Consider the following 9,237-nt stretch of genomic DNA (forward strand, 5'->3'; position numbering starts at 1 on the left):
TATAGGCAACATGCAAAAAGAAAAAAAAAAAAGGCATACGAAAAATATTGCTTTACAAACCTTAAGACTTAATAATAAAAAATTGATATTTTCCATATGAAAGCATTGTAATGTTTACTGATGATCTGCTAAATTTTGTTAATATATTCCTACTAATTTAAAGGTTATAGCATGAAAACTATAACAAGCACAGAATGAGCCTGTGCTGAAAGAGTTAAAGGAAGTGACAAAAAAATTCTCAGTAATCATAAGCTTATTAGTTTTATATCAATGGTGGAAAGGTTTTTGAAAGTCTAACAAAAGAAGCTTTGCAGAGTTATTTAACAAAGTTTAAATTTTTTTCAATAGTCAGTATGGTTTCACTAGGGAAAATCTTGCCTTACTAATCTTTTGACATTCTTTAAAAAGGTTACTACCCATGTAGATGAAGGTATGAGTGTTGATTTGGTGTCTGTGGATTTTCAGAAAGCATTTGATGCAATTCCACATAAAATGCTTGTTAAAAGAATTATTTCTTTAAGTGTGGAGGATAAGTTGGCTTATTTAATAGAAATCTGGATGAATGGAAGAAAGCAGAGTGTTGTTATGAATGAAGTTCAATCAAGCTTGATTAACATGACAAGTGGGGCATCATGTCTCAATGTTAGGGCCTATGCTCTTTTTGGTTTACATCAATGACACAGATGAAGGAATGGTCCAAAATTATTTAAATTTGCTGATAATATTAGGGCTTTGGGTGTCATCAGCTATGAGAAGGATGATGATGCTTTACAGAAAGAATGTGGAATATTTGGTGAGTTGGATGAATAAATGGAATGTGGCTTTTAGTTATAATAGATGCAAGGTAATACATGGATGTTACCATAATTTGAGTTATCCATATAATTTTGATGGGAATAACCTTAACATTATTAAGAATTGTAATTGTAATTAAACACAAAGCTACACGATGGGCTATCTGTACTCTGCCCACTACAGGTATCGAGACCTGGATTCTAGCATTGTAAGTCCGGAGACATACCGCTGTGCCACTGGGGGCAGCATTAAGGAAGAAATGGATATTAGTGTTTTAATTCATCTGTCTTTTTGGCCATCTAAGTAATGTATTATTGCAAGTAGCAGGGAAATAGGATTTTAGGTTGTATCTACAGAAATATTGAATAAGTCTAAAGAGGTTATAATTTCATTGCATTGGTCAATGGTTATGTCAAATTTGGAGCACTGGGTTCATTCTTGGACTTTTTACTTTATGAAGGACATCAAATTGTTGGAAAGAGTTCAGAGGAAGATTTACTAAGATAATACTTATAACAGTAAGGTTTTCATATGAGAATAAGTTAAGAAATTTTTTTTCTCTTGGAAAAATAAAAATGTCGGAGGGTATCTAAATGAGGTGTTTAAGATTGTTGGTAAGGTAACTGATAGTACTGATGCATAATCTTTTTTCATACACAATGGTAAGAATGGTAGGACAAGGAGACAAAAATATAAATTTTTGCAGGGTAGGAATCATCTTCAGCTGGTACAGTTTAATGTTTATAGCAGGGTGGTTGGCCTATGGAATGGGTTCTCTTCAAATGTGGTAGATGCATTTATTTTAGGGAGTTTAGGGGAAGGCTTTATAAATTTTTGAATGATAAGGGCTGGCTTTGAGTGTTTTATTTAGTTTACTAGATAGGATGGCCTATATAGACCAACAGGTCCCTTGATGTCCTTAAATTATATGTATGAGGCCTAACCAATGAAGCTATATTATTAGACTTATATTAAATACAACTTGAAGCCCTATTTGTTCTACTATTAGGAATGGTAAGCTTCTTAGAAGGTTTAAGAAACTTATGAACATAAGACCAAGATCCTTTTCATTTGTAACACAGTTAAGGTTATTTTTTCTAAACTTGCATTTTAATTTTTTTTGCACTATGCAAGTATGAAATTAGAAGTAGAGAAGTACAGACCGAAATTACCATATGCATAAGGGAGATGTGGGTGTAGATAGTCCTATATATTACAGAGAGAAAAGTATTTGAAGAATGGACCAGTCATTTCAGGCAGCAATGTTTAAGTGTTAAAGTTTGTGTGTTGAGTTGTTTATACACACTTAGAATACTGGTACTGTCATCCTATTAAATATTAATAAATGCCTCCAATACCCAGATTTTGAAAGTGCCACTATATCTTATGTCTCTTACTAAACAAGTCTATCAGTTTGTCACTTTTGATCACAACATTTGGCTGTGTCTTTTTGCACCAAACTGTTACATTTTTTTTTGCTGAAAACAAGGTAAGCAGTCAACTAACAGCAATCCATAAATGAATGCCACAACACGATTTTTTTTCTGCTAAAACTCGGAAGTAACAGATACACTGTATGTTAAGATTATTCTACTAATACTGTAATATGAAAATGGATTAACATGTCAGTATTACATCTAAGATTACACAATTTAATGAAAGAAAATTAAAACATTCAAAGTTTAATAATTTATTTATTTCTAATGAGTAACAGGATAAATGGCCTCAGTAAGCACATCATAAAGATTAATTTCTTTCTTCATTATGTGTGGTATAAGTTGTCAAAACATTTGTAATAATAACAAATCTGTCATACATCAACTTAATTAATTTCATTGTCTATTGTGTTATTCCAATTACCATTCACTTAGTTATTTAGACCATCTCTATCTCCTAAGGAAATATTCTCTCATATTTGATATCAATGTTTACAGAGAAAATCCATCCAATATACACAATAAACAATTATATACCAGACTAAGTGACGTCTGTCATAAATCTATTGTCATACCATTAGTAATAGTATTACTGCTGTTGTTTCATTTTCCATTCCTGCAGTAATAATAATAGGTCATCCCTATTAAACATCCTTTTAATATAACTATTCAAGTCTGACACAGTTTGCACCTGTCAATCGTAATAATAATATTAAACTAACTAGCTTATTTTAGCAATATACTATTTATTATTAATATTACTACTAATTACTACTAATTTGTTTAAAAATATTCTGTAAGACTTGAGAGTCCATAAGAAACTAATGACTAAATGAGCTTGATAAATGATAAAATAAAAATATTTCAAATTGTACTTAAAGTTTTAGTAAAGTATGAAACTATAATAAAAATTTTAGCTTTTAAGTTATATTTCAACGTATTTTTGCCCAGTAATGCCGATATTCTATTTCTATATAACTGCTAAGTTTCAGCAATTGGCGTGTTCATCAACGTTGCAGGTGTAGAAAAACAATAATTTAAATTATGATAACTATTTGTATTACATTACAACCAATCACAGCACCCAACCTGACGTCCTAGTACGTAATTAGCTCTCAGTGTTGTTATATGGCAAAACTTTCCATCGGGCAATAACCTAACATGGCTGACAGTAAATGGCATGACGTCATTGGCACTGGTCTGCAGCTTACAAATACATTGGGCCTTGTTAATGTTATGACGAAAAATATAGTTAAATACAACTTAAAGATTCGATGGCTAGAACTAGGCTTTAGAGAGCTATTATATAAGAAAAAACATTTAAGGCATTTACTTGACATCTAATATAATTAGAACAGTAGAATTATTATTTTCAAAGTTTATTACCTGAATCACGAAAACTTTAACGTAAACGACTTCTACGAATGTTAATTACGTGAGCGTTACCTACCATGAAATATAGCGTCACCTAGCCTCACGTGCAAGCACATTCTTCAAGTCTAAATTTAATAATCAAAAGTAGTAAAAAAAACGTAGAAATAAAAATAAAAGACGAGGGCGTGAAAATGCTGAAATGAATAATAGATAAAATTTAGCACTAAATTTCAAAGTTTCTTTCCGTATAGGTAGATAAATCAGCAGTCACATCACATAGGAAAAAATCAATCACAAGCGTTGGCCGAGTGGGCTCATGCCTCTGCCTTCCTCATCTTATGCCCCAAAAGTGCCATTTTTCTTAGTCATAAAAATTGTACAGAACTGCCTGATTCCACGTCTTGCTTGCTGCGATTTATTAGAAAAACAGTTCAGCTCAAAAATGAATGACATGCAGGAACTTTTGGGTATTTACAATAAACAAATGTTTGTGATATGCTATCAGGATTGTTGTTGTTGTTGTTTGTAATTAAGCACAAAGATACACAATGGACTATTTGTGCTCTGCCCACCACGGGTATCGAAACCTGGATTCTAGCGTTATAAGTCCACAGCCTTACTTCTGTGCCACTGGGAAGCTGCTATTAAGACCATTGAGGGATGATTATGAGATGGCTTGGTTATTAGATTTTTATTTTTCTTCAGTTTTTACTAACGAAGATTTAAGCAGCATTCCGCATCTCGAACAGTTGATAGATGAAAACAAGATGAGTGCATTAATTCTGAGCTTGTTAAAAAAAAATTGAGAAGTTTAAAGAACGCTGAGGCTCTTAGGCCAGATAATATTTCCACAAGGGTTTTGAAGGAGGTTAAGGATTGGATATGTGAGCCACTTGCTAATATTTTTTGTAAGTCCTTGAATAGTAAGCAGGTACCAGAGGATTGGAAGTTAGCTAATGGAACTCCTCTTTTCAAGGGAGATGATAAAAAGTGTCCCATTAGTCTTACATCAGTTGTGGTAAAAGTTTTGCAAAGAATCTTCACAAAGTTTAGAATATTGTTACGTATCTGCTCGTTTGATAATTTCCCGTAAAAATTCTTTCCGAGAAACTTCAGTGATACAAGTCCTTTCTTAATTAAAACTAGTTTATTCTTTCTCGATACAACTTTGCAATACAAAGAATTTCCACCGTCACTTTAACTTAAACACACGCTATAATTCATAACGATTCGCGCACATTCTTACAGTCACTACCGCTCACTTGACTCAATTATCTGTCTATCTGCAATTATTGTCTCCCTTTATTTGCCGGGCTTATATATATTAAAATAGAGGGCGTCTGGCAAACACTCGGGCCTTCATGATCCTTCTGGAAACTCATCACGTGTTACCAGCGTCACTTGACTTCCGCTGTCATAACAATATTATTGGATAGTCAACCTAGTTTCACTAAGGGAAACCGTGTCTTACAAATCTTATGACATTCTTTGAAAAGGTTACTGCTTATGTGGATGAGAATAAAGGTTTGGATTTAGTGTATCTAGATTTTCAGAAAGCATTTGACAAGATGCCACATAAAAGGCTGGTAAAAAAGTGATCTCTGTAGGCGTGTGGGATAAGTTAGCAAATTGGATAGAAGAGGGTTGTTATAAATGGAGTTCAGTCAAACTTGATTGATGTTTCAAGTGTTAGGCCCTTTGCTTTGCTTTTTTTATTATTTACATCAATGATGTAGAGAAAGGAATGGTGAATAAAATACTTAAGTTAAAGTCTGGGGAATTGCTAGCTGTGAAGAGAATGCTGCTGCTTTACAAAAGGAATTAGATCATTTAGTGACTTGGGCAAATAAGTGGCAAATGGGTTTAAACTATAATAAGTGCAAAATAATACATGTGGGTTACCATTATTTGAACTATGAGTATGATTTAGATTGGAATAACTTAAACAGTGTTATGAAAGAAAGGGTTCTTGGTGTAATTGTTGATTAGAAGCTTAAACAATCCAAACAGTATGCGGTTGCTAGTGGTAGGGTAATTAGGAGTTTAGGTTGTATTTGCAGAAATATTGAATATAAGTTTAAATAGGTTATAATTTATTTGTTTAAGTCATTGGGTAGACTACATTTGGAGTATTGTGTTCAGCCTTGGGTTCCTTACCTCAAGAAGAACATTGAATTGTTGGAAAGGAATTAGAGTAGGTTTACTAGAATGGTGCCTGGGATGGAGGGGTTATCATACGAAGAGAGGTTGAAACCCCTCAAAATGTTTTCTCTTTTAAAAAAAGGAGATGGAGGGGATTTGATTAAGGTGTTTAAGATTGTAAAGAGAATTGATAGTGTTGATGCATCATCGTATTTTATATTTAACAGTGATAATAGTAGGAGTAGGGAACACAAATATAAATTTCGGCAGGGTAGAAGTCATCTTTAGCTAAGACAGTTTCATTTTTCTAACAAGGTGTTTGGCCTTTGGAATGGGTTGTCTTCGGGTGTTGTGGAAGCAGTAAATTTAAGTGAGTTTAAGAGAAAGCTTGATAAACATATCAATGATAAAGGCTGGCTTTAAGAATTTTTATACATTTATTAATTAATATATTTAGTTTAGTTTAGAGAATGGGAGAACCGAGATGGACCAGTAGGGCCTATGTTGTCCCAAAATATTATGTTATGTTTAGTGCTAATAAGCAAGAATTCGTTGTTTAATGTTATATTTCTAAATTACTCATAAGACCGACTGAATAGAAATCAAAGAGGATATATTTACTTGTCATAGCTTTCTACCCTATTTACTGGAGGCAACCAACAGACTCCCCTAATACCCCCAAAGGTCTTGCCTAACAATGTTCGAAAAGTACACTTTTTTTGTCAGTGAGCCCTGCCCTTTTAATATCCCATGCACGTTACTGCAGAATAATCATTTTACATTCAACAGTTTATTATGGCTCACCTATATTTAATTCGTTCTTTAAATTCACCCGTTTAAGTAATTTCACATTGTTCCAGTTGTGACATGTAAAGTGTTCGCCATATGTTCAGCTAAGGCCGAATCATTCGTTTTTAATTCATCAATTGTAAATTAAATATATAACTTCTGAGTTTAAACTAAATTAACTAGGCTGAGTTTGTAAAAGCTAAAACTGACTAAAAAACTTCAGATTAGAATGAAAAGAATAGTGTTTAAAGAAAATCGAAGTAAAACGCAGAACTAGAAGAATGCTGGTCAGCGAAAAGAAGGCAAAAAAGTCAGTATCACTCTTCTTCTCAGACAAGGGGTTCTCAGTTGGAGACAAATGAGTAAACGAGAACAAATCTTACCTTCAAAAAGGCTAATGTTTTAAGTCAATCAACTGCTTAAGGAAATTAACAACAATTTATAAGTTTTGTATATCACTATTCACACAAACAGTGGCTAAAGTGAAAATCTGTTGCTCGAGCAGTGCCTAACCCATAATGTCATTTCTCCTAGGAAAGTTTTTAAAAGAACTATTCAGTACAACATTTTGTTAAATATATGCCGTATAGTAGAGAAGGAAAAGTCATTATAACTTTTGACAATAATCACAGTTATACGGCCTTAGAGGACTATGAGTGACAAGGTAAAAGATTCACTCCACAAGTCACTTCCAGATTCTCCTAAATGTTGTGGTTAGCCACGATTTCACTCTTACCCGGTGAAATTTTTACGTATAATCGTATGCTCCTTATTATTGTTTCTCCACAAACTTTCAATTATCCTATAACATTGCTTCATCTCCTCTTGGCTCTTTGTTCCATATAGCTAGGGGTTTCTCCTTGACACTTTTCTAAACCTTTGATGTATGAAATCGCAATATATTTTATACTGAATACTTGTCAAAATATTAGTTTGAAAATACAACCGATATATGTAAAAACACATAGAAACAAACAGGTTAATTATTATAGAATAATTTTACAATAAATAAGTTATACACCGAAACACATTTTTAAATGAGCTATACTACTATATAAAAATATATAACTTTAAATTTCAAGTTTTTGTATTAACGTTTATGAAACAGTGGTTTCGTTTGCCAGCTTGATAAAAAAAATCCTTTTCATTGTCGATTTGTTGAAAATGTATAGTTACGATTCCTGAAATGATGCGAACATGATAAAACGAATGTAGTTTACTTGCCTATTGTATACTTATGTGAATGGATCTTCTAAACTTTAATTAAGTGTGGTTATATAAAACGTTAAGCGTATGCTACTTATAACTCTTTTATACTTAACTGTCCAGACTTTCTGTTAAAAATCGTATATTAGCTGAACACTGACTCTGTGACTTAGCACTACCCTATATCACGAACCTTCTTTATACAAACTGTTACGTATTAAAATTTCAAATAGTCCGAAGCCGAGTTAACTGATAATTTAAATTTGGTATTTAAATTGTGCTTTGGATTTAGTATTTAAATATATGCCAATATTTTAGTCAATTTACGATATTTGCCAACAAGATTGATACACATCGTCTTCGTTTTTGACACAAATACGTTTTAGTATACACACAACAATACAATTTATAGTAACAGTTATTACAAGTAATTATTACAAACAAAAATTTATAAGCAAAAGCTTCACAAACTTACAAAGAATATAAAATCTTCTTTCTAATTTGGAATTCCCTTGATATCTTATCGATAGTTTACTACGAGCGAGTTAATTACGAGTTGATATAAGTACGGTTCGCCGAGAAGCTAGCTAGCTTTGTCCTTTGCCACGCACGCTGAGTTTTTGGTCCGTTGAATTTATATAATGTCTTCGTAGAAATACTAATGTCCGATGAGAATCCATTGAAGTTAAATAATTTGTAATTTTCGAAATTTATAAATATTCCTGGGCAAATATCTTCAGTTTTCCGATTGATAAGCGCTCTAAAAATCACAATTATAGCTTTCGAAGTTTATAATATGCTGATTATAGCGAACTACTAATAGATACTCCCCCTGGCGCGTCGCAGTTAGTTATATTTGTTTGTTTGTTCGTTTGTTTTTGAATTTCGCGCAAAGCTACACGAGGGCTATCTGCGCTAGCCGTCCCTAATTTAGCAGTGTAAGACTAGAGGGAATGCAGCTAGTCATTACTACCCACCGCCAACTCTTGGGCTACTCTTTTACCAACGAATAGTGGGATTGACCGTCACATTATAACGCCCCCACGGCTGAAAGGGCGAGCATGTTTGGTGTGACGGGGATTCGAACCCGCGACCCTCAGATTGCGAGTCGAGTGCCTTAAGCACCTGGCCATGCCGGGCCTTAGTTATATTTATAGGAGTGGGAATGTTTTCTAGAAAATTCAGTCTTATGTAACAATACTGGTTAAAGTGTTTACGTATATAGATATATTGTTGATTCTTACTCTCGGGAATCTTCTACAACTTTGGAGAATAGGCGAGAGATTCGCAATACCTAGCTAACAGTATAAGCTATATATGTTTCTAAAAATAAACTTAATCTAAACAGCGTTATATTAAAATAAATACATAACAACATATTCGTTATAAAACACATCCACCTAGGCTAGAAGTAAAAATAAAGTAAAAGCTTTTTTTTTTTTTTTTTTGTTTTTGTTGTTTGTTTTTTGTTTGATGAGATAACCTCAACCACCAT

At 33.0% G+C, this 9,237-nt stretch overlaps 1 protein-coding gene across 3 annotated transcripts in view; it reads right to left on the reverse strand.

Annotated features, from left to right (window-relative positions):
- LOC106459643 (F-box-like/WD repeat-containing protein TBL1XR1) overlaps window positions 1-3,688 on the reverse strand; it is a 71,626-nt gene extending 67,938 nt beyond the window's left edge. For 2 of the 3 annotated variants that reach the window (XM_013919279.2, XM_013919278.2), the window contains exon 1: window positions 3,618-3,688. The gene's annotated coding sequence lies outside the window, so the exon portion shown is untranslated. The remainder of the gene's footprint in view (window positions 1-3,617) is intronic. The other variant, XM_022386174.1, reaches the window with a different exon arrangement.
- Window positions 3,689-9,237: the final 5,549 nt, after the last annotated feature.

Source organism: Limulus polyphemus, unplaced genomic scaffold (assembly GCF_000517525.1).
Source record: "Limulus polyphemus unplaced genomic scaffold, Limulus_polyphemus-2.1.2 Scaffold642, whole genome shotgun sequence".
NCBI lineage: Eukaryota > Metazoa > Arthropoda > Merostomata > Xiphosura > Limulidae > Limulus > Limulus polyphemus.